Genomic DNA, 26,698 nt, shown 5'->3' with positions numbered 1-26,698 from the left:
GAATGGCTGATACCTTTTATATCTGCTATAGTCCATCCGATGGCCGATTTGAATTCTCTCAAGATCCTCAAGAGCTTGTCCTCCTCACTATCTGAAAGGTCAGATGCAATAATAACAGGCAAAGTAGATGCATCACCTAAAAAAGCATACCTCAAGTGTTCATGCAATGGTTTAAGCTCCAAAGTAGGTGCTTCCTCAATAGATGGTTTGAGCTTTCCCTCAGTATTCTTGAGATCAGTATTACCAAGAGATTCAAATGGCATGTCTAGCTTCCGCTTCCAAGGAGAATCATTTAGATATTGTAGTTGCTTATTGCCTTCCTCATCTTCATTATCAAATTCCCCCACTAAGGCTTTCTCTAAGGCATCAGACATCAACACATGATCAAGTTTCGAAGTTACCGCATAATCAATCAAATCCACCTTGAAGCACTCCTCGTCTTCTGTAGGGAATTTCATCGCATTAAATACATTGAATGTCACATCCTGATCTTTCACTCTCATAGTAAGTTAACCTTTTTGCACGTCTATCAAGGTACGACCTCATCCCAAGATTATGGGAATCTTCTTATCTTACTCGAAATCCAGAATGACAAAGTCTGCAGGAAAGATGAGCTTATCCACCTTTACTAACACGTCCTCCACGATGCCTCGTGTGTATGTAATAGAATGATAAGCCAATTATAGCGACATATAGGTGGGCTTTGGATCAGGCAAATTCAACTTTTTAAAGATAGACAATGGCATCAGATTGATGCTTGCTCCCAAATCGCACAGGCACTTGTCGAAAGACAACTTGCCAATATTGCAGGGAATGGTGAAGCTACCTGGATCTTTAAGCTTTGGAGGTAATTTTTGTTGCAGCACAACACTGTACTCTTCCGTTAGAGCAACGATATCAAGGTCATCCAGTTTCACCTTCCTTCAAAGAATACTCTTCATGAATTTTGCATAACTAGGCATTTGCTCCAGAGCCTCAGTAAAGGGTATGTTGATGTGAAGTTTCTTGAACACCTCCAGAAACTTACCAAATTACTTATCTAGCTTTTGTTTTTGCAATTTCCTAGGAAAAGGTGGTGGAGGATAGAGTTGTTTCTCCCCTATATTACCCTCAGGCAGAGTGTGTTCAACAGTAGTCTTCCTTGCTTCCGCCGCTTTCTCCTTTTGCATACCTTCTTCATCTACAACTTCAGCTTCTCCATCTTTTGCTTTTTCAGCTTCAGCAACTTTTCCAGACCTTAAGGTGACAACCTTGACTTGTTCCTTAGCTTCCTTCCTTTCTGGCACTTCAGTATTGCTGGGAAGTATGCCAGGTTGACGATTGAGCATGACATTAGCTATTTGACCGATTTGATTCTCCAAGGTCTTGATAGAAATAGCCTGACTTTTGCACAACAACTTTAGCTCCTCGAATTCAGCACTAGAAGGTGGAGCAGCACCTCCTTGTTGAGGATATGATTGCCTTTGAATATATTGCTGAGGTTGCGTGAATCCAGGTGGATTAAACTGTTTACTTACACCTTGCTGATATGGTTGCTGAACAGCATTCTGATTGTTGTTCCAGCTGAAATTGGGATGACTTCTGTTATTAGGATGTTAAGTAGTTGGCACAGGCTACTGCGGTCGCTGATAATTGTTCACATACTGAACAGATTCATTAATGAGAGAACACTGATCTGTAGCATAAGAGCCTGCACAAAGATCACAAACCATAGCTATCTGATTGACTCCATAGTTGGCTAAAGAATCGACCTTCAAAGACAGCGTTTGGAGCTGCGCTGCAATAGTTGTAGCTGCATCAACTTCCAGAATAGATGCTACCTTCCCAGGCATCATCCTTTGAGTTGGGTTTTGATGCTCATTTGCAGCCATAGTTTCAATAAGATTATAGGCCTCAGTATAGCTTTTGACCCATAAGGCGCCTCCAGCTGCTGCATCGAGCATGGGCCGAGATTGGGCCCCCAAACCATTATAGAAACCAGTGATCACCATCCAGTCAAGCATACCATGATGTGGCCACTTTCTCAACATCTCCTTATAGCGCTCCCAAGCTTCGCACATAGATTCAGTTGGTTGCTGTGCAAACTGAGTAAGAGCACTCCTCATAGCTGCAGTCTTGGCCATTGGATAGAACTTTACCAGAAACTTTTGTGCAAGATCTTCCCAAGTAGTGATGGACCCAGCTGGTTCAGAATGTAACCAGTCCTTAGCTTTATCCCTCAGAGAGAATGGGAAAAGCCTCAGCTTGATAGCCTCATCAGTAACACCATTATATTTGAAAGTACTACAGATCTCGACAAAAATCCTGATATGCATGTTGGGGTCTTCCGTCGCAGCACCTCCGAAAGAAACAGAATTCTGCACCATCTGAATAGTGCCCGAATTGATTTCAAAAGTATTAGCTTGAATAGCTGGATGAAGGATGCTTGACTGAATGTCATAAATTTTAGGTCGAGAAAAGTCCATAAGAGCTGGATTCGCTGCTGGAACTATACGATCACCCATGATTACTGGTTCTTTCTGCTCACTCTCCTTATCCGAATCTGCAAAATCTATCTTCTTCGGAATATCAAGAACTGAGTCTGTCTCCTCAGCCGTATCTAGAGTCCTCTTGCGAGTGTGAGAACGTGTTTGCATAAACGCTCGCTAGAGTACCTGAAACACAACCGAAAACAATAAGTAACACGTCTTAATCAATGAGTCCTAATGACCACTGATGGCAAAGTACATAAACTTGTTAGGCACAAAACACGCGCTAATAATTCACGCAAGTATACGTGTTCGCAAGTAATAAAAAATAATTTCTAGTTCGTTCCCACAGAGACTCAGACTAATTATATTTAATTAACACTCACTCACCAATGTATGATTACTTCTCAATGTCAAGACAATAACTCTTTAGGTTGATTAACTAATTATTAACTACAATTAACTACGAGAATAAAACACTTAATTAACACTTGAATTAACAATATCAAACACACATGAGATCATAACTTCATTATTACTTCCTTCAATAGTTATTGTTATTACCCTTAGCATGTACCGGTGATGACATTAATCGAGCAACACGAAACTGATAAAAGCCAACTTTCATTGTACTAATACCATTCTACCACACATCCACAATTAAGATAGAATTTGAATAGGCATCAATTATGTTGAGACCCTATATGTCTACAGAATTTGAAAACATAATGATTTAAGCGCAAGTTATTCATTATGATTACACAGGGCAAGTAAAACGGTTAGAGTTACCCACTAATCATGCATACACATACATGAACCTATGCTAGCATAGCAAGTTGTAAATCTCAAGATCCACTGTCGCTTCACAGGAGATTAACAAACTATCTTATATGTTCGCGACACACATAAGACGAATAAGCACAACCTATGCTAGATATCATACAATCATCACACACCAAAGTATTAAACAACTAACTAAAGAACTCCATAATAAATCCGTTACGACCCCATGATCACGATTAGCCCATGATAGAACTCATCGTCACCATGGGTTCATATGAAAACATGAATATGACACACAATATAACTAATAAAAACACTTATTAAAAACCAGAGTACGTCACAAGAGTAATAAGGTTCAAAGTAAAGAAAATTAGCATCCACTATTACAACGAATAAAAGAATCTCAAGAAAATGTATGATTCCTCTTCTTCGTTGCGATGTGCTAAAATGGTCTTCTTCCTTCTCTCCTGGCTCCTTGCTTGATACCACACACTGTGAGACGTCTCTGAAAACTACTTATATAGAAGGCCACAAAAACCAGCCGCCTCAGAAGTCCATTAGAATAAGGATTGTAAAAATCAGTATATAATTTTACGTCCCCAGGCGGCCGCCCCAGCTTCCCGGGCGGGCGCCCCAGCTCCCAGGCGGCCGCCCCAGATCCTGAGCGGGCGCCCAGCAGGTTACTGGAAAAAATAATATTCTGCTCCTGATTTCTGCTGCGTTCTGCTCCCAACTTCCCACAACCAATGCCAAGCACTTCCTAGGCTTATTTTCTGATGAAATCTTCCTATATACGCAAGTTATACCCTGAATGCAAAAATACTAGAAAAATGCATCAAACACATAAAATACTTGATTTCAAGACATCAATTCAAGCCATTATAAGACATTCTAAGGGGTATAAAATGCCACTTATCATTCATGCATCAGAATCTGTGAAAGTTGAAGCTGAAAATGTGATTTTTCAGAAGACAGTAGAAGCTGCAGGGTCAACCCATCAGAAAAAATACTGACGCTGAGGGTTCTGATAATTTGAAGAGGAAAAGAACTGTAAGTTCTGATGCTACTCAAGCAACTCCTTCACTATCAAGGAGATTAAATAAAATGAGGGCAGGCAGGCATATGGCTAAGCCTTCATCTGAGGATACTGAAGAAGCTGAGGAAGGGGATCGGGAACCTCTGATCTCAAAGCCAATAGTAATTGAATCTTTGCCACCCCCAACTCAGGCAGAAGACACTGTTCAGGATACAGTGAACACACCTCCTGTCTCCCCTCTTCATGACAATGTTACAGTTGAAGATTCAGGATTAAGTCCTGAAATTGACATCTTTAGGCTGCACATTCCAACTGTTCTTTATCTGGAAGCTCCATCAGTAACTCAGCCATCTACAGTTAATTTTCCAATCTTACAAGCTGAGATACCATCTACACCAATTCTGGATCAGGAAGCTGGAGATCAGAATTTAGATGAAGTTGTTCCAGAATCTCCTATAGCCTGCTACACTTTTGTGTTATCAGAGGATAATAAGTCTTCTTCAATTTCTGGAGACAGTGTTTCAGTAGATACTCCAGCTCCCATTCTTGGAAAGGAGGCACTTATTGAAAAGTTTGTTGAGCAAGCTGCTCTTGTTCCTTGGGAAGAAACTCACAGAGGTGTTGAGTGGACCAAGAAGTGGAATGAATCTGATTTCATTCCAAGCTGTAAAGTTCTGTCAGAACATATTACCAAAGATGAAGAGTTGATGATAAATTCTGATTTCAAGCACCAACTCAAGGTCACTGCTCTAAGTATCAAGTCTCTTCAAGGTCAACACTCTACAACTCCTGAAAAGGTTGACAAACTTTTTAAAAAAGCTGAAAAGCTAGATATGGAGATTAAGCTAGATAAAAAGAGGTTTATCAGACCCATTTCTGAGAAAGTTGAAGCCATTGAGAAGGTTTAAGAACATCAACAGGCCCAAATTACTGAGGTCCTGCAGAATCAAGCTTCTCAAAAAGCTCAATTAGATGAGATTCAATCTTCAGGAGAACTTCTTCTCTCTCTTCTACTACCAGATGATGCCAAAAAGGGGGAGAAGGTAGTTAAGTCCAAATGCTCACCTACTCAAATACCGAAGAAGAAGGATGACAAAAGTGATGACCAGGGAAACCCTAGCAAGGGTCAAGGTCAAGGGCAAAGCAGCAAGGTTTCTTCTAGGAAACTAATTTCTGATGCAAGCAAATCTTCTACTCAAAAGAAGACAAGTTCTGATGCTGTAAATGCTCAAAATGTGATAGCAAGAGCTGATAATCAAAATCTGATAGCAAGTGCTGATAATCAAAATCTTATATCAAGTTCTGATGTTCTGATTCAAGTTGAAAGTCAAGACTCTCAGAAGTTCTTGCAAACTCTAAAGCTAAAGGGAAAGCAGACTACTGTCTACTACAAAGATCCTAAAATTCAGACACTTGATGAAGAAATTGCTAGAAGATTATTTCTCAAGCATAATCCTGGAATGGATTTAGAGAATCTCAAGGAGGAAGAAGCTAGATTTAAAGCTGAGAAGACAAACCTAAAGTCTAAAGCTTCTGTTGCTAAGAAACCTCCAAGGCCTAAGGAAAAATGCATTGTGATCAAGGAAAAATCAATTTCTGAGGTATTTAAGCCCAAGACTAGATCAAAAACTGATATTGATCCCAAAGATAAAGGGAAAGGAAAAGTTGATGAACCAACAAAGCCACAGGAGATGCAGATTCCTCAAATCCTGATAAAACCTATGTGCAAAATGGTTCAAGTTAATGATGATACTGCTGTTGAAGATGAATATGTTCAAACTCTGAAAAGAAGGAAGATAACTGAAGAATCCAAGACAACCTCTGACAAAGCTCAAGTTGTTCTGAGTGAAAAAGTGAAAAATAGCAAGCTACATAAGAAATAGCAAATTCTGATCAAGTCATCAAGAAATCAACCTCTGACTGTGCTCAAGTTGATTTAGACAAGATGAAAGTTACTGATAAGAAGAAACTTCTATGGAAAAATGTCAAACCATTAGATCCAAAGAAAAGCCAATTGTTATCTGATTTCATGACTATTGGGTTAAATGCTAGAGAACCAAGAGACAGAGCAGGGCTAGGTTATGATGAAGCTAAGATCAAGACAGGAGTTGAAGTTGCTACTAGAGATCCATTTTTGTTAACTGACAGACCTCTTGAAGATGTTACACAGAAACACCTTGATAAGGTTATCTCTGTTCAAGTGGTACTGGATGCTCATGATAAATATAATGTCAAAGAAAATCTGATTCTATTTCTTGAAGATGGAAGAACATATCAAATGTCAGAATCAGATGTGCTGAACAAATCTCTGAAAGAACTTCAATTCTTTCATTATCTTTTAGAGATAAAGTTTGAGATTACCAGGAGATGGTCAAATTTCATTATGAAGATCATATGAGATAAAGCAAGAATTTCTGGTTCAAGGCTTACAGAATTCATTCCAAACATAGTTGAAGATGATGGAAGTGAAATTCCAATAAAAAAGGATTCTGCTAAACTTGAAGTCATTCTGAAAGAGAAATGTCTGTGCTACAATGAAGACTCTTCTCATCCAAGGGTAATTAGACATGTTGATGGTTTGGAAAGAAGCCACATATTAGCACTAAGGACTGTAATCTACCAGATTGGAAGTTAGAATGAAGAATTGAAGCAAGTCAAAGCTACACTATCTCAAGTCCCGAGGAATAAATAAGAAAAGCTGATATCAAACTTTGTCAAGAATCACTTTGGATTCAGATTGACTCAGTGAGATTGGTAAAAGCTACAAGGACTGTAAGTTGTAGTTAGTTGTCTTATTAAACTCTTATTGTATTTATACTTAAAATGTTTTTGACATCATCAAATCTATTAACTTGTATATTTTTCATAATTTACAAGTTGGGGGAGATTGTTAGATATATTTGAGATTTCATGTCTAATCTGATTTGTGTTCAGTTTTCAGAACTTAACAACAGGACATATCAGGACTTACTGAAATCAGAACTTACTGAAGTCAGAACTTAATATCGGAACTTAAGGCGTCATAAGATAAATATTAGTACTTAAGTGCAGGAAGACTTCAGATAAGGAATGCGGCTGATTTACAGGAGAAGATCTGGACTAAAACAATAAAAGATATGCTTGAAGAGTTAAAGGACTAGAAGACTTGTAGAAGATATCTAATTGATATATTTTAGGAGACAGAATTATATTCCATATAAATATAATATATCTTGTAACTGTGTACTATATAAACACAGCTTAGGGTTTACACTATATGTGTCATCATTATCGAGAAGATTATATATTGTAACCTAGCAGCTCTTAGTGATATTGTTCATCACTGAGAGAGAACAACAATTCTATTGTAACATAGTTTATTTGAATATACTTGATCTTCATCACTGAGAGAAAACAACAGTTCTATTGTAAAAGTGTTTATTTGAATATACTTGATCTTTGTTACATACTTGTGTTGAAATCGATTTGATTATATAAATACTATATTCAACCCCCTTCTATAGTGTTGTGTGACCTAACACACCACATCCATAACAGTTCAAAAAGCTTAAAAATAATCCAAAACACATTCAACCCCCTCCATGTTGTATTCATTACCTAACTATTATCACTTACAGTTCAGAAGTGTGGAGAAAAACTTTGATGGTGTGTGATTATCTATTAATTAATCTAATTAACGAATAAAACTATATAACAAGTGTGAGAAAAAATTAACCAAGAATTTGGGTTCTTCAATGGCTATCATGAATGTATAATCTGTGTTCTTGTTTTGTTAAAAAAAATCATTTTAATATTTATAAAATTCTCTCCCAAAGTAAATTATAGTGCCTGCAACTATCCCTTAAACGCCGCTCCCATGGTTATACAAAGTACAATTATAAACTATTAAGAAGTAGGGATTTTTGGTCTCACAATTCGCATATCAATCTCCCGATCTAATACTTAAATTATGTCTATCATATCTTGTAGTAAAATTATGACTCCTCTCCAGATTTATTATAACTCCTATAGATTCAATTAGAAGTTAGCTACTCCTTTAATTGTATAAAGCACTCAATGAAAGAGTCACAATAACAAAAAAATTAATCATAATACAATCAAACAAACATATTAAGCCAATGAATACTACCAACTCTTGGATAAAGTAATTAGCTACTCATGATAAGATAAATAAAATATATATAAAGAACGCAAACCATGAGTTTAAGAATTGATATAAAAAGAATACAACTTTAAAAAAAATTGAAATCTGGATGAATCCCTTCAATCATTTTTCCAATCTCCCCCCAAGCTGTTTCTCTCCCTTCTCCTAAGTTTGGCTGTCTATCTTCCCCCCCATTAAAACCTTAATACATATGTTTATATATACTTGGATGGGCTTTAAAATTCATACAAGGTAACTAAAAGAGAATTCAAAATAAGTTGGGAAAGCTAATAGATTACAATTTTTGTCAGGTTCAGGCCCTGAACCGCAACCTTATGTCCTGAGCTTTATAAAATTTTTACCACTGCTCCGCTCAGGCCCTGAGCCTCCAAGCTCAAGTCATGAGGTATATGCTTTTTTCCCATTGATTTATTCAAGCCCTGAGCCTCCCAGCTCAGATCCTGAACTCCTCTAAATTCTTCATTTATCATTTACTCTTCTCTCTTACACCTTGATCTTCCATAATTTCCTATAAATATATAAAATTAAGACTTATCATCAATGTAAGTTAAATAAAAAATGATACTAATTATTTAGGACTAAAACATCATAAAACAAGATTAAAACAAGTATAACATGACATAAAATATCTATAAATAGGTCATGCATCAAATACCCCCAACTTAACCTTTGTCCGTCCTCGAGTAAAATTATAATTATATAATATTACTAATACCACTTCGTAAGGTGATCACGGTTTCATTTGGCATATGCAACAAGCCCTTTAAATCCCAAGGTAGCCCTTGTGGACGAGCAAGGTCTCGTGAGGGCCTATAGTGAATGTACCCACAAAATCCATCTAACCCATGGAATATGCAACTACATATATGCAACTAAATGACCTAAAATGCAATGATCTCAACTATAATAGTGTATGCCAAAACAACAATAACCTTCAACTCATGCACTAAGTTTAGATATATCAAGCTCACACACAATAACACCATATAGTACACACAAGTACAGATTGCGTGTGTGTGCTTAGTTTAACAAAATGCTCTCTAATAAACTAAGAACAAAAATGCACAATTTTCAATATGACAAGTCATGCAAGTGAATAGCCCCCAAATTGAGTACTAGAATAGATTTTAAACACTTCGTTACTTAGCACTAGCCATCATTCAGGGTTAACAAATGATTTCTATTTCTCCTTTATTGATACAATACTACTATAAACTATATATGATTTTTAATATGCTCGGCCTAAAGTTAGGTGGCTGCTCAGTGTAAGTGGGTTGGGACCGCCATAAGACTTCACAAGCTCGGTCTAAGATTGGGTGGCTCCTCAGTGTTAGTGAGTTACGATACAATCTAACAGTTGAATTACAGAAGGGGGTTGAATGTAATTCTTGGTTTCTTCTTCGATTTTAAGAACTTCTCTAACAAATATAAATAACAGTGTTTGAATATGCAAAAGTGTGGAATGAAAGTTTTGATGTATTCAAACATAAAGTAATTTAAACACAAGTATTTAAAAACTTTCTGGTGGATTGAACATATCCATCAGAGATATATATTTTTTGAGAACTCTGTGATAAAAAGATTGTACACAGCTTTTTACAAGTAGAATCACAAGGAACAGAGAAATTCTTCACAGATACAACATTTTCTATTTCTCTAGTTGATTGCATCTTTTACTACTAGCTACTCTTGGTTTATATATTACCAAGTTACAAGTGAAAAAGACACACTAATAAAACAAAATATGTCTTTGTCTAATCACATGCTTCTTCATTTTCCATCCAGTATCTTTGATTTTTTTCAAGTAAGAAAGGAAATGGAAATCCTTCTTTGTTCTCTAAAACCTGATTACAGGATGCCACATTCCTTTTGTGTGTAATCAACCCTTGTGACTGTGAAGTCACTATCAACTCTTGTTTGAAATTCATCATCCGTCAAGACTCAGTTGGAACATCCGTCGAAGCTCCATTGAATCATCCGTCGAAATATGACTTGGGTCATCCGTCGAAGCCTTGTGAAGATCATCCATTGAAAGTGTTTCCATAGCAGTTGTCTCAATTTCACTTATGTAAAATTACAAGGCATTTAATATATACAATTTTGCCAACCTATTTTATATATCATTATTGCAGTCAACATGACTTAAAATGTCCTACAACTTCTAATTCTGTAAGGCGTTACAATATACATGAATGTGCTACAAAATACTTATTAATAAATAAGCTACTCTTTCAATAGATGACATATAGGATCATCCGTTGAAAGCTACAAATACACTTAATCAAATCTACGAAGGTGTTTTTGTAGCATATCATCAAGTCTACAACATGTTCTTAACAATCTTCCCCAATTTATGTCTACTGAAATTATATGCATAAATTTAGAGGGATTTGATGATAACAAAACACCTTTTACAACATACTCATTCAACGGCAGATTTAATGATATGTGCTGTCATTTTATTTGAAATTGACAAAAGAAAGTTCACACAAGTCTTACAGCTTTGATCAAGGTGTTCCTCTAGTCTGAGCAAATTAATCTTTTCTCCTTGAAAATATGGTCCTCTTTCCTAGCTTTTCATTCTTCTCTTCAATCTGGAGTTGAAGTTGTCTATAGAACTCACCTTCTCTTCAATCTCTAAATGAAATGCAAAAGATGCTGGATTTGTCCAATGAAGATGAAGCTGAGTTCTACAGACAACTTCAACTCCAGATTGAAGAGAAGAATGAAATGCTAGGAAAGAGGACCAGATTTTCAAGGAGAAAAGATTAATTTGCTCAGACTAGAGGAACACCTTGATCAAAGCTGTAAGACTTGTGTGAACTTTCTTTTATCAATTTCAAATAAAATTACAGCACATATCATTAAATCTGCCGTTGAATGAATATATTGTAAAAGGTGTTTTGTTATCATCAAGTACCTCTAAATTTATGCATACAATTTCAGTAGACATAAATTGGGGGAGATTGTTAGGAACATGTTGTAGACTTGATGATATGCTACAAAAACACCTTCATAGATTTGATTAAGTGTATTTGTAGCTTTCAACGGATAATCCTATCTATCATCTATTAAAAGAGTAGCTTATGTATTAATAAGTATTTTGTAGCACATTCCTGTGTATTGTAATGCCTTACAGAATTAGAAGTTGTAGGACATTTTAAGTCATGTTGACTACAAGAATGATATGTAAAATAGGTTGGAAAAATGATATATATATTATGCCTTGTAATTTTACATAAGTGAAATTGAGTCAACTGCTATGGAAACACTTTCAATGGATGTTCTTCACAAGGCTTCAACGGAAGACCCAAGTCATATTTCGATAGATGATTCAATGGAGCTTCGACGGATGTTCCAACTGAGTCTCGACGGATGACGAATTTCAAACATGAGTTGATAGTGACTTCACAGTCATAAGGGTTGATTACACACAAAAGGAATGTGGCAGCCTGTAATCAGGTTTTAGAGAACAAAGAAGGATTTCCATTTCCTTGCTTACTTGAAAAAAATCAAAGATACTGGATGGAGAAATGAAGAAGCATGTGATTAGACAAAGACACATTTTGTTTTATTAGTTTGTCATTTTCACTTGTAACTTGGTAATATATAAACCAAGAGTAGCTAGTAGTAAAAGATGCAATCAACTAGAGAAATAGAAAATGTTGTATCTGTGAAGAATTTCTCTGTTCCTTGTGATTCTACTTGTAAGAAGCTGTGTACAATCTTTGTATCACAGAGTTCTCAAAAAATATATATCTCTGATGGATATGTTCAATCCACCAGAAAGTTTTTAAATACTTGTGTTTAAATTACTTTATGTTTGAATACATCAATACTTTCATTCCACACTTTTGCATATTCAAATACTGTTATGTATATTTGTTAGAGAAGTTCTTAAAATCGAAGAAGAAAATAAGAATTACATTCAACCCCCTTCTATAATTCAACTTTTAGATTGTATCGTAACTCACTAACACTGAGGATCCACCCAACCTTAGACTGAGCTTGTGAAGTCTTATGGCGGTGCCAACCCACTTACACTGAGGAGCCACCTAACCTTAGGCCGAGCATATAAAAAACCATATATAGTTATATAGTAGTATTGTATCAATAAAGGAGAAATAGAAATCCTTTGTTAACCCTGAATGATGGCTAGTGCTAAGTAATGAAGTATTTAAAATCTATTCTAGTACTCAATTTGGGGGCTATTCACTTGCATGACTTGTCATATTGAAAATTGTGCATTTTTGTTCTTAGTTTATTAGAGAGAATTTTGTTAAACTAAGCACACACCCAATCTGTACTTGTGTGTACTATATGATGTTATTATGTGTGAGCTTGATATATCTAAACTTAGTGCATGAGCTGAAGATTATTGTTGTTTTGGCATACACTATTATAGTTGAGATCGTTGCATTTTAGGTCATTTAGTTGCATACATGTAGTTGCATATTCAATGGGTTAGATGGATTTTGTGGGTACATTCACTATAGGCCCTCACGAGACCTTGCTCGTCCACAAGGCTACCTTGGGATTTAAAGGGCTTGTTTCATATGCCAAATGAAACCGTGACCACCTTACGAAATTGTATTAGTAATATTATATAATTATAATTTTACTCGAGGACGAACAAAGGTTAAGTTGGGGGTATTTGATGCATGACCAATTTATAGATATTTTATGTCATGTTATACTTCTTCTAACCTTGTTTTTTGATGTTTTAGTCCTAAATATTTAGTATCATTTTTTATTTAACTTAGATTGATGCTAAGTCTTAATTTTATATATTTATAGGAAATTATGGAAGATCAAGGTGTAAGAGAGAAGAGTAAATGATAAAAGAAGAATTTAGAGGAGTTCAGGACCTGAGCTGGGAGGCTCAGGGCTTTAATAAATCAATGGGAAAAAAAACACATACCTCAGGACCCGAGCTTGGAGGCTCAGGGCCTGAGCAGAGTAGTGGTAAAAATTTTATAAAGCTGAGGACATAAGGTTGCGGTTCAGGGCCTGAACTTGACAAAAATTTTAATCTATTAGCTTTCCCAACTTATTTTGAATTCTCTTTTAGTTACCTTGTATGAATTTTAAAGCCCATCCAAGTATATATAAACATATGTATTAAGGTTTTAATGGGGGGGGGGGAAGATAGATAGCTAAAGTTGGGAGAAGGGAGAGAAACTACTTGAGGGGGAGATTGGAAAAATGATTGAAGGGATTCATCCAGATTTCAATTTTTTTTTAAAGTTATATTCTTTTTACATTAATTCTTAAACTCATGGTTTGCGTTCATATATATTTTATTTATCTTATCATGAGTAGCTAATTCCTTTATCCAAGAGTTGGTAGTATTCATTGGCTTAATATGTTTGTTTGATTGTATTATGATTAATTTTTTTGTTATTGTTAATCTTTCATTGAGTGTTTTATACAATTAGAGGAGTAGCTAACTTCTAATTGAATCTATAGGAGTTATAATAAATCTGGAGAGGAGTTATAATTCTACTACAAGATATGATAGACATAATTTAAGTATTAGATCAGGAGATTGATATGCGAATTGTGAGACCAAAAATCCCTGCTTCTTAATAGTTTATAATTGTACTTTGTATGACCTTGGGAGTGGCGTTTAAGGGATAGTTGAAGGCACTATAATCTACTTTGGGAGGGAATTTTATAAATATTAAAATGATTTTTTTTAACAAAACAAGAACACAGATTATACATTCATAATAGCCATTAAAGAACCCAAATTCTTGGTTTATTTTTTCTCACACTTGTTACATAGTTTTATTCATTAATTAGATTAATTAATAGATAATCACACACCATCAAATTTTTTCTCCACACTTCTGAACTTTAAGTGATAATAGTTAGGTATTGAATAAATGAATACAACATGGGGGGGGGTTGAATGTGTTTTGGATTATTTTTAAGCTTTTTGAACTGTTATGGATGTGGTGAACAAAGTAATCTAATTTATAGAGATAAAGTGTTTTTAACAAAAATAATAGAACATGCACATGAACACACTATCTTTAAAACTTATTTAATTTTATATTAAAATCAAGTATTCTTTCTACAAATTTCTGGGTTCTTTGTTGATGAAGAACTCAGCTTCTTTCTTGAGAGAGTTACAAGAATTTTAGATCTATTTGTTATAACTTAAAACAAAGCATCCATTATTTACTTTATAGAATAGTAAACAAATGTTTTACACAATATGCAATAGCATGTACTAAATCCTACTTTAAGTTAACTAAAACTTTCTATTTCTGGCTTAGTGTATATTTTCAAATTGTGCATGTCTGTGACTTTACTTTGTTAGTTAATCTTGGCCTTTGATCTTGTACTCTTCAAGCTGTTTTTTTGTAGACTTTTCAAATCAGTGATTGATCTGTTTGTTGATTAATAATCTAGGATCTTTAACTGATCTGTACTTTGTACTTTGATTTTTATATCGAGATCTCCAGTTTGAACTATAGAAAACTGACATCTCGATAAGTATAATGACTTATCGAGATCTCTTAGTTCTCTACAAGTGTTTTGACTTATCGAGGTCTCTGAGTTCTCGAGTGTGAACTTGTCTTGTCGAGATCTCTGAGTTCTCGAATGTGAACTTGTCTTGTCGAGATCTCTGAGTTCTCGAATGATCTTGACTTGTCGAGATCTCTGAGTTCTCAAATGAGTTTGGCTTATCGAGGTCTCCAAGTCTTTCCATGTGGAAATAACTTGTCGTTCTCTCTAGTCTTCATATCTTTATTTTGGCTTATCGATATCTCTGAGTTTTCTAATACATAAATGACTGGTCGATATCTTCAATCTTCATATCTTCATTTTGGCTTTTCGATATCTATAAGACTTCTCTATAAGCTATTTTTGACTTCTCGATAAGCCATTCTGGAGTTCTCGAATGACTTCTCTATATGACTTGATCTGTGACTTGTAGAATTCTTGACTTAGAATATTTTTCTCAAAATAGATTTATTCAACTCCAAGCTTCTTCACACTTTCTCTGAGGCATGATCTTCATGATCTTCTTCCAGATTTTGTTCTTAGGCTTTAGACTGTTTACAGAAAAATATCCAGTCTAATCTATTTACACTTTTACAGACTCAAGTAATACAAAATGCAAACTTAGATTATCATACAACTTACTTAGGGCTGTCAATTTGACTTAGTCTTGTTATAGTACGGGCATGTCTTGCAGAACAATAAAAGACTTGAAAGTGGTATTGATATCAGTCCTTCCTTGCGAACGATACCCTATAAATACACAATAACACGAGTCGAGTTTCGAACTTGAAATTAAAGGCTCGGCGAAACTCGAGTTTGAACTCGATCCTCAATTTTTTTAATCAAGTTCAAGCCGAGCCTGGTAGTGTTCGATTCACCTCGGCTCGATTACACTCCTAGCTGTAACCAACTCACTAAATTTTGTGTAGCGCAAACTTTTTTAAAATTTTAAGGCTGTTATGTCATTTCGGCTCTTGCATTCGAGTTTAATACTAATGATGACAATGTGTATCTGCCTTGATGAAGGAGAAGAAAAAGCATAGCACCTGATACGGAACTTGAAATGATGTATTCACAAGATACTTAGAGCCAACAATTTGAAATGGTTATGGTAGGGCCATGAAAATTGAAAATGGGCAATAAAAAACACATATTTAGGCTTATTTATTGATAACTGGCTTTTTTTTGCCAAACTAGGTTTTCCAAATATTTTCCGTAAATTTTTCCCAAAATACGTTGCATGGCACATAACGAACTTGATTTGAAAAATGGTATGTTTTTGTATCTACTAAGAATCGAATCCCAAACCTCATACTCAAAGATTTCATATCACTATCATTGTGCTACATAACCTTTTTGAGTTTATTTTAATATTCTTATTAGATAAGCCACATCCTCTCTTCTTATGAGATAAACCACATCTTCTCCTTTTTATCAAATTCTTTTTTTTTTAATTTTAATTTTTGAGTAAATAAAATTTTGGTTATTTAGTTTTTGTAATTTTATTATAAAATTTTAAAAATATCACCACCTCATATTTGTTTCACTCACCTCATATTTATTTCCAATTTGTTTCACTCACTTCACATTTATAAATTCTCTTAATCAACCCCTATTTTATATCTATATATATATATGTGTGTGTGTGTGTGTATGTATATCCGGAAGAGGTATATGTTTTTTATATATATTTTATTAAATAATTTTTATAAAAAAAATATATATAAAAATTATAATTTTAAAAAATAATAATTTCATTATAATATAATATATATTTTTAATTTGTCATTCATTTATATTATAAATCAATTTTAATATGATTTGATATTAAAAATATGAGATATTATCAATATTTTTATATATTACGAATTAGTTAATTATTTTTTATTTAAAAAATATACTAAAAAATTATTATTTTTAATTATTCCCCGTATCCCCGTGGGAATTCCCGTTCCGGCAGGGATCGGTAATGAACAGAATGCCCGTTTAAGATTCAAAGTGTGTTCAGGGATCAGGAGCGGGGAGAGTACTCCCCGATACCGAAGTGACCTGATGCATTTCCGTACAAAGAAACTTTAAATGGTTTTGTTATAATGATATAGTTTTGGTTTTTTATTAATTAGGATCATATAGATTACAATAAATATCTAATCTCAAAATTTTTGGGATAGGTTAAAATCGAGCGCTAAGATAAAAAATAAGCTCTCACCACTTAAGTTTTCTAATACCGCTCTAATAGTATGTATGAGAAGAAAAAGAAGTAAGACAATCCAGTGAGAAGTTAAAATAATTTTTTATCGTATTCAAAAATTATTTCTGTATATATGCAAATTCGTTCGAGATAATATTTCAATATATGTGCAGGCGCGTGCCAGGCACAGGCTTTTACGCAAGTTATTAAAGAAAGTTTCTATCTAGACATTGACATATCATCAACTAGAGGAAATAATTCGAGATTTTTAGCATTTTTTATAACTAATATAGCTTATAGTTTTACAACTGAGTAGTATGTTCTAATAAATTCCTGAATTAAGTAGAGTCTCCTTGGAGTATATATATATATAGATTGAAGTTCTATGGAGACCCATTTATTTTGGAGACTTGGAGACTCTCATCCTGACCATTCATCTAAATATAATCCAACAGTCTATGTCTTTTCATTTTAAATTCTAGAGGTATACGTAGCAGTTTTAGACGTGTGTATATATCATTTTTTAAAGTCATCAATAAGTAACTGCATCACATGTTTTCTCTTCAACGGGATTTTAGGATTGCAGTTTTTTTATCAGATTGGTTTGTTCTTATTCTAATCGGTTTAATTACATACAATAGCATCCTTTATTTTGTGGAGTAGGGATATATAGAGATTTTTAGTTGACAACTCCTGTTAAGGTTTAGAAGATTCACGATTATATTTATTAATAAGAAAATGACCGAAGTGCCTTCACGTATCATAAATCCATTTTAATATTCTTTTATTTCAGAGGTTTTAATGTCAATTTTTGAGTGGTTCTGATGTATTATGATTCATGGTTTCATGTTTATTTTGTTATCATAGTTTAGGATGATTTAAGTGAAATGATGTTTTGCTTAGATTTTTTGCAGGAGTGATTTCTGCGTGGAAAGTTTTTACAGACGTCTAGTTAACAATCACATATTCTGTGTTACAACTTAGTTTAAGTTCTGCATTTGTAAATCAAGTTCAACAGTTTTAGCTTTAAATTAGTCAGTGATTGTAAGTAATAAAAGTGAATTTGGTTATGCTTTAAAAAATTTTGGTCCATTTGTATCCTCAAGATGCTCTCCCCATTTTGAGAGCTCGGACTCTGAGCAGCCTAGTGGGAAATCAGAAGATGAAATCTCAGAATCTAATGATGAGATGGATGACATAAATATTGAAGATGAATCAGAGTAGAAAGTGTATATTGATGCGTATGGCGGTAAGTACTATATACCAAATTGTGAGGACAAGGATAAACCACAGACGGGTCAACATTTCCCCATATTGGAAGATGCATATAACTTTTATTTTAAATATGGCAGGATATGTGGGTTTGATGTTCGTAAGTCTACAAAAAAACAAATACCAAAGGAGAGTTCAAGGCAAAATATATTCAATGTAACAGGGGTGGTTCCCCATATCAAAACAAATATATGATGTTGGATGAAATCGGTGCTGATGGAAAGCAGATACGAAAAACAACCTCCCGGAAATGCAACTGTAGAGCAGTGATCATTTTGAGACCTGTAGGACCTAGAGGGTATATGATAATGAATTTTATTGAAGAATATAATCACCCAACAACAACAGGAGTCGGCATAATATTTTTAAGATGTAATAGGAATTTATCACTTGAAAATCAAAATCTTATTATGAATTGTTCAAGAGCAAATATTGGAGCAATAAAATCTTATGCTTTGGCCAATGAAATATACGGATCATATGAAGAAATAGGTGCAATTGTTTTTTATTTTAAAAAAATTTCAAGGGATGTAAAACTTTATATTGGAGATCACGATGCTAATATGATTTTGTGGAAATTCAAGATGAAGAAGGAGACATCTAACAATACATTCTACTATGACTACAAGGTTGATCGAAAGGGTCACTTGACATGACTTTTTAGGACATATGTTATTGGCCAAGCAAACTTCGATGTATTTAGCGACATAGTTTTGTTTGGCCCTACCTTTCGGACTAACATGTATTATGTTTTATTTTGAGTTATCCACTATGTAGATGTGTAACGCCCTCCAAATACGGGGTTTAGATCTGAGGGTTACTTGCTAATCACTAACATAATATAAATCTGTTTAATAATTATACAAATGTATATCTAACCCCTTCCATTAAAATCCAGGATCTTTGAGTTTAAGGTATGAAGACAAGAATAAACCACTACATTTATTACAAACACAAATTCAAAATCACATAAAACTCTCTATATTACAAACCATCTATCTAAACATGTTTTTAAACTGAATTCATTTTATTCAATTACACTCCACATCTATTTACACTACAACAGCTCAGAAAGTTCAAATATTTCTTCTTTTATCGGGATTAGCACCCTTGGTGCCAGAGGGTCCTACTTCTTGACTCACTTCTTTACCACTCAGGTACGAATGAGTTTCATTCTCCGTCTTAACTGAAAAACAAAGTGAATAACAATAAAATGGGTGAGCCAAAATTGCTCAGTAAGTCCACAATATATATACAGTATTAAAAGAAAGTTAAATGAACCGGTAATCTGATTGTATGTATAACTATATATCTCGACAAATGATAATGAAGGCCACTATAGGTATATAAGTATTGCAATAAACTAGACTGGACACAACATTCACAGTACTGTAATCTATTGATCAGTCAGATACAGTACAGATATATGCCATTCACATAGACCCACGTCATAGTAAGGTACCCAAGCTCATTTCTGTCCTCCGTAATTTATTCAAGGGTCCAGTTCATTTCCGACCCTAATCGTAACCATCCAGTCCATAGGACAAGCATACGAAACTATCAGTATGCTTCGATGCCAACTCAAACATTGAGATATACATCAGGATATAAGTATTGCATAATCTATTAGAATATGAATAGAGTATTCAATGTATCAAGAGAAATCAAGAATTAAAGTGAAAATATAATCAAAGGAACTGTAATTGTGTATCAGTGGTTGTGAACAGGAATTATCAATATTTATCGAGTTGAGAATTTGAATAAAGTAAAGCAATTCACTATTCTGGATTTAGAATAGGGGAAAAACTTGCCTGATACGTGTTCTACCTCTGGTATATCCCAATTTCCTAACACTGGCTTGATCTGCCTTGCTGGATTCGTGTCTGTAAAAGAAAGATACTAATCTAGTTGACTTATACCTCATTTGTATATCTATCCGGATCCACGTATCTCTTATTGTCTACCCGTATGTCTATAACCAACTCATACAATACTTATCTAGCAATTAAGACTTGACTGAACACATAAATCATATAACACATAAATCCAGATAGTCACTCTAGGTCTTAAAAAAGTTTTAAAATTGAAATCGAATCACTATTCGCATTATCGAACGATATCTGACTCGTTTCCTAATTTTTTGGATTTTATTGGGCTCATATTTATAATTAATAGGGTCTTTAAATAAATAAATATTGAAAGTCGACTCGTTTCCAGAAGAAATTAATATTTAAAACTATTTTTATTGAAAACAGATCATTTTTCTGAGTTTAAGGGCTTTCGTTTTGATTAAATAGGATAAACGGTTCAATTATTGTTTAATAAATAAGAATAAATCGATTTATTATTCAAAATAATTAATTATTCTAAATAATTTCACCTCAAATATATTTTTAAATAATTATTTAGGAAAAATCAGAATTAAAAATGATTTTCCCATAATTTTTGGAATTAAAATGGATTTTTCAAAATACACTGATTAATTATCAAAATAATTAATCAATTTAAATAAATAATAAATAATAATTAAAAAAATAAAAAAATAAATAATTTCAAATTTTAGAAAAATATTTTAAATTTATTTATAAAAAATTAAATAATTAAATTAAATTAATTAATCAAATTATTTAAATAAATAAAACTGATTTTTAGAATTTATAAAAATAAAAATAAAATTCAGAAAAAGTTTTTGAAAATGAATTTTGGGCCAATTTCTGATCGATTCGTGTATCGTTTGGATCGATTTTTACAGGATTTCGATTGCAAACTTCATTCTAAACTCAATTCAATCATTACCTAAGTCTAATAACCCCTGTATCGATTCCTCTAGTGAAAATCAAAACAAATTCCGGTCAACTATTAAGTTTTCTTATTTGTACATGAAATCACAAGTTTAATATATCAAAATGAAGGTAATAAATGTATAATCTTTCCCCTATGCTCAAACATATCTCAGATTCTTAAAAATTTAAAAACGATTATACAATTAAACACATAAATCCTAAAAGTATGAACTAACACTTCAAGCATCGTTTGATGAAATTGATACCTTAAATCAACTGTAAATAATATAAAACTAAACTAACAATCAAATCACTCAAATAACTCTAGAATCAAAAAGCCCTAATTTAGACATGAACCCTAGAATTAAGAATCAAAAATCCGTGAATCAAAACAAGAAATCGATCACATAATCAGATAGAACAGCTCAAATCCTTTAATTTGAGTACTTACATGATATGGTTTGGCTTCCAGAAACGCTCAAAATCACAGATTGATTACCAGACCTCAAGAACCCTAATTTCAGAGAAGTTGGAGATTTTTGCTGATTTTTATGAAAATTTATATAATTAATTTATAAAAATTAGGCTATTTATAGTAGTAAAATAATACCCCTAATTAAAATTAAGTCCCTAAATATATCTCTTAATAAAATTAATTGGCCCTTATTTAATAATTTTTGGGGAATAATTTTTAAGTCAAATAAATACAATATATATGCCAAAATTTCTCAAAAATTGTGAATAATTCAAAAATGCAAAAGAAATGAAATATTAGAAAGTCCCATTATTTTATAAAAATAAAAATATGATTTTATGGGGGTTTTAGCACCCGAAGGGGCCCGGAAAAGTCATTTTTCGCGAAATAAGAAAATTCCTAAATTAACTGGATGTTTAGAATATCGATATGGTATAGGCCATACTAGGCAAAATAAGACCAATTATTTTATATGAAATATCATCTATTAAAACAAAGATTGGGCCGTATAACTTTTGATATAAAAGCATTTACAATAAAATACCTGAAAAATACCCCGACTATACAGAACACATATAACACATAACAACTAAGATTTTACGACTAATCACATTTAACAATATAATAAAACACATAATATTCTCTTATTATGATATTAAACAGTCATAATTTCCCAAAGTTACATCCTTCCCCCCTTAAAAGGATTCTGTCCTCAGAATCTCGCTAAGAAAATAACTAGGGATACTTTTCTAACATTTCACTTTCAAGTTCCCAGGTTGACTCTTCAACCATAGGATTTATCCACAAAACTCTTACTAGTGGTACAAACTTATTTCTCAATACTCTCTCCTCTCTTGTCAATCTAGAATTCTTATTGGCTGCTCTACATATGACAAATCAGCTTGAATCTCTATCGGCTCATATTCTATCACATGCCTCGAATCAGGATTATATCTCTTAAGCATTGACACATAAAACACGTTATGAATATGCTGCATATGGGGTGGTAACTCTAACTCGTACGCAACCTTCCCTACTTTCTTTAATATTTCAAATGGACCAACGTGATGTGGCTTCAGTTTACCCTTTTTGCCAAATCTGGTCAATCCTTTCCATGGCGATACCTTTAGTATCACATGTTCTCCTTCCTTGTATTCCATATCCTTTCTGGTCTGACCTTCGTATATTCGTTATTGATTCTGCGCTCCTTCTAGTCGCTTTTGAATGAGCTTTACTTTTTCCTTAGTTTGCTGAATCAATTCTGGACCTGGAATCTTACATTCACCAACTTCATCCCAACACACAGGTGATCTACACTTCCTTCCATATAAAGCTTCATAAGGTGGCATTCCAATGCTCGCATGATAGCCGTTGTTGTAAGAAATCTCCACCAACGGTAAATGTTCGTCCCAACTGCCTTCAAAATCTAATGCATATACTCGTAGCATATCTTCAATTATTTGGATCGTTCTTTCGCTTTACCCGTCTGCCTGCGGATGATATGCGGTGCTCATATTCAATTTAGTGCCCAAATATTCCTGGAATTGTCTCCAGAATCTTGAATTGAAACGTGGATTTCATTCAGATACAATTGATACCAGAACTCCATGTTGCATAACAATTTCCTTGAGATATAAGTGCACTAACTTATCGAGCGAAGATCTTTCATTGATTGGGAGAAAATGTGCTGACTTCGTTAGTCTGTCGATAATAACCCAAATTACATCATGGTTTGCCCTGGTTCTCGGAAGTCGTACTATGAAATCCATCGCTAGATGTTCCCATTTCCATTCCGGAATATCCAATGGTTGTAGTAATCCGCTTGGACATTGGTGCTCTGCTTTGACTCATTGACTGTTAGGAATATGTTGTGTACTTGATGATAAGCTAAACAAAACACTTAGTAGATTTAATTTAGTGATCTCATATCTTTCAACGGATGACCTCTTCAATATCCATTGAAAGGGTAGCTTATGTATCAATAAGTTTAGTATCACATTTCTGCATATTGTAATGCCTTAGAGAACTAGATGTTGTAAAATGTTTTCAGTAATGTTGACTACTAGATTGATATGCAAGATAGGTTGGCTAACTGTAAATATAAGATGCCTTGTAATCTTGTATAAGTGAAATGAAGTTAACTGCTATGAAGATAGTCTCAACGGATATTCCACAAGGCTTCAACGGATTATCAACTAAAGCTTCAACAGATGATCAACCAGACTCTCAAAGGATGATCCAATATAGTCTCAACGGATGATACTGAGTTTTAACATATGAACAAATTCAAAAGAGTAGTTGATAGTAACTTGACAGTCATATGCGTTGATTGTATGTAAATGGAATGTGGCAGCCTATCTACAGGTTATAGAGAACAAAGAATCATTTCCATGCTAAACTGAAGATATTCAAGGATGTTGGACTGAGAAATGAAGGAACATGAAATTAGACTAGAAACATTTTGTCTTATTTGTTTGTCTTTTATCATGTAACTTGGTGATATATAAACCAAGTGTAGCAAGTAGAAATATAATGAAGTTAGTAAGGAATTACTAGAGAAATAGATAAATCTATATCTTTATAGAATTTCTCTGAACTTAAAAAGTTCAACTTGTAAGCAGCTGTGTGCAAACATTGCATCACAGAGTTCTCATATTAATATATATCTCCGGGGGAAAAGTTCAATCCATCAAAAAGTTTTTAAATACTTGTATTTGATTACTTTGTGTTTTGATTTCATCAATATTCTCATTCCGCACCATAGCTAAATCAAACACAGTTATAATTCATAGTAGAACTGTTCTTAGAATTGAAAAAGTAGCCAGAATTACATTCAACCCCCCTTATGTAATTCTTTGTTAGATTTTTAGGGATTAACAATTGGTATCAGAGCAAGCTCTTGAAGAACAAAGAGTTTAAAGATCATAACAACTAATAAGATGAGCAGAAAAGATGTTGGAGTAAAAGTTCCATTTCTGGAAAAAGACAACTATCACCATTGGAAGGTGAAGATGCACCTGCATCTCCTCTCTTAAGATGAAAAATATGTGGAATGCATTGAGAAATGTCCACATGTCCCTATGAGAGATGCTACAGGAAATGAAGCATCCATCCCAAAGCCTAGAGCAGAATGGTTTGATCCAGATATTGAACAAGTTTATAACGATAAGAAGGCCATGAACATTTTGTTTAATGGTGTTGATGGTGACATGTTTGACAACATCATAAACTGCAAAACTGTTAAAGAGGTCTGTGATACTATTCAGGTTATATGTGATGGAACTCAGCAAGTAAGGGAAAATAAAATGCAACTCTTGATTCAGGAATATGATCATTTTTATAGTGAAGAAAGTGAGTCACTCACTAACATTTTCAGCAGATTTCAAAAACTGCTGAATGCTCTAAAGTTGCATGGAAGAGTCTATCAAACAAAGGACTCAAACCTCAAATTCCTTAGATCTCTACCAAAAGAATGGAAGCCTATTACAGTCTCACTAAGAAACTCACAAGATTACAAGGAATTCACCTTGGATAGACTGTATGGGATTTTAAAGACCTATGAGCTTGAATTAGAGCAAGATGAGAAGCTGGAGAAAGGAAGAAAGAAAGGAGGATCCATTGCATTAGTTGCTGAGCAAGAAAAGGAGAAGGAGATAAAGGTTGAAGCTGTTGAATCTGCACCAAACCCTAGAGTTTGTGAAGGCAAGGGAAAAGGGCTAGTAGCTGAACATGAAGATCATCTTAGTCAAGATGATATGGATGACTTAGATGAACACCTAGCTTTTCTATCTAGAAGGTTTTCCAAGCTCAAATTCAAGAAGAATTTTAGAGCAACCAAGCCAAACAGAAACATAGTTGACAAGTCAAGGGGAGCCCTTGATGCAAGAAAATAGAAAAAATGAGAGAAAAGTAGGTACTGAAGAACGGGAAAAGCCCATTGTTAGTGAGTTAATGGATGTCACTGAGGCTGAAAAGAAACTGCTATTTCAGCAAGATTATCAAGCTGTCTTAGACTATGTTTCTTATGAATCTGAGGCATTTATCACCCTGTTCCAGATTACCAAGTTTGGCTGAACAGGACAACGTGGCTGCTAAGAGAATTCTAAATTTGATGCACACAACTACCTCCATGCAAAGGGCTAAGGATACAATCACTGCCCTGCCCTCCACAGCTGGTGATGATCTTGAATATCCAACTGGTAACTCTGAAGACAATTTTGGGGACGATGATGAAGATGATGAAAGAGATTTCATGGACATAGGGGGAGAAGTAGGACCTAGCTCAAGTACAAACACTCCATCATGGATGTTTAGCAAAGAATGCAATAAGCATCACTTCAAATTAACTCTCTTCAAACTCATTCATCAGACTCAGACAACTCTTCAAGCTACCACAGATGCCAATACCAAAAGTCTTCTCCAAGCACACCTTGAGTCTCTTCAATTACAAAAAATCCAATCTCTCAAGGAAAATCAAGATGTGCCTGAGATCAAGACATAGATTGGACAGGTCAAAAAGGACATTATTGAAAGATTGGAGTCTATGCTTCCTGCCTCAACAATGCTAGATTGTTAGGGATTAACAACTGGTATCAGAGCTACCTTTCCTAACACAACACGGTTAGATATCAACAGACAACTCAGGAAAAACTCTGATCCAGTTAGCAAGGTGGATTTTTTGGACACTCGGCTCAAGACCCTAGAAACCCCAATCACTCAATCCAACTCCATCAAGCTCAACAAACACCGCTTCTTCAAAAGTTGGTGGCTGTACAAACCTCTACCTCTGCTCACCTTGATGCTAATAAAAAGGGGGAGAAAGATTCTATTATTCCATTTAGTCAGGGAAATTCAGTTAGTGAGGGGGAGAAAGTGCTTAACATACAAGTCATCAAGGTGATTGTTCTAGCAATTACTTTCTCCTAGCCACCAGTTCTTGACAACATTGATTTGATCAACATAGCAACAACCTAATTGGAGATGAAAGGAAAATGGAAGCAGCTTGATGA

The 26,698-nt window shown here is 34.2% G+C and overlaps 1 non-coding gene across 1 annotated transcript; it reads left to right on the top strand.

Moving 5' to 3' along the window:
* Positions 1–2,001: 2,001 nt before the first annotated feature.
* LOC141669694 (small nucleolar RNA R71) lies at positions 2,002–2,108 on the top strand. Its single transcript, XR_012553962.1, has one exon. It is a non-coding gene; the product is annotated as a small nucleolar RNA R71 (small nucleolar RNA).
* The last annotated feature ends 24,590 nt before the right edge of the window (positions 2,109–26,698 follow it).

Source organism: Apium graveolens, chromosome 6 (genome assembly GCF_009905375.1).
Source record: "Apium graveolens cultivar Ventura chromosome 6, ASM990537v1, whole genome shotgun sequence".
Lineage (NCBI taxonomy): Eukaryota > Viridiplantae > Streptophyta > Magnoliopsida > Apiales > Apiaceae > Apium > Apium graveolens.
Note: the sequence above shows the minus strand (reverse complement) of the source record. Positions and strands in the feature narration are given on the sequence as shown.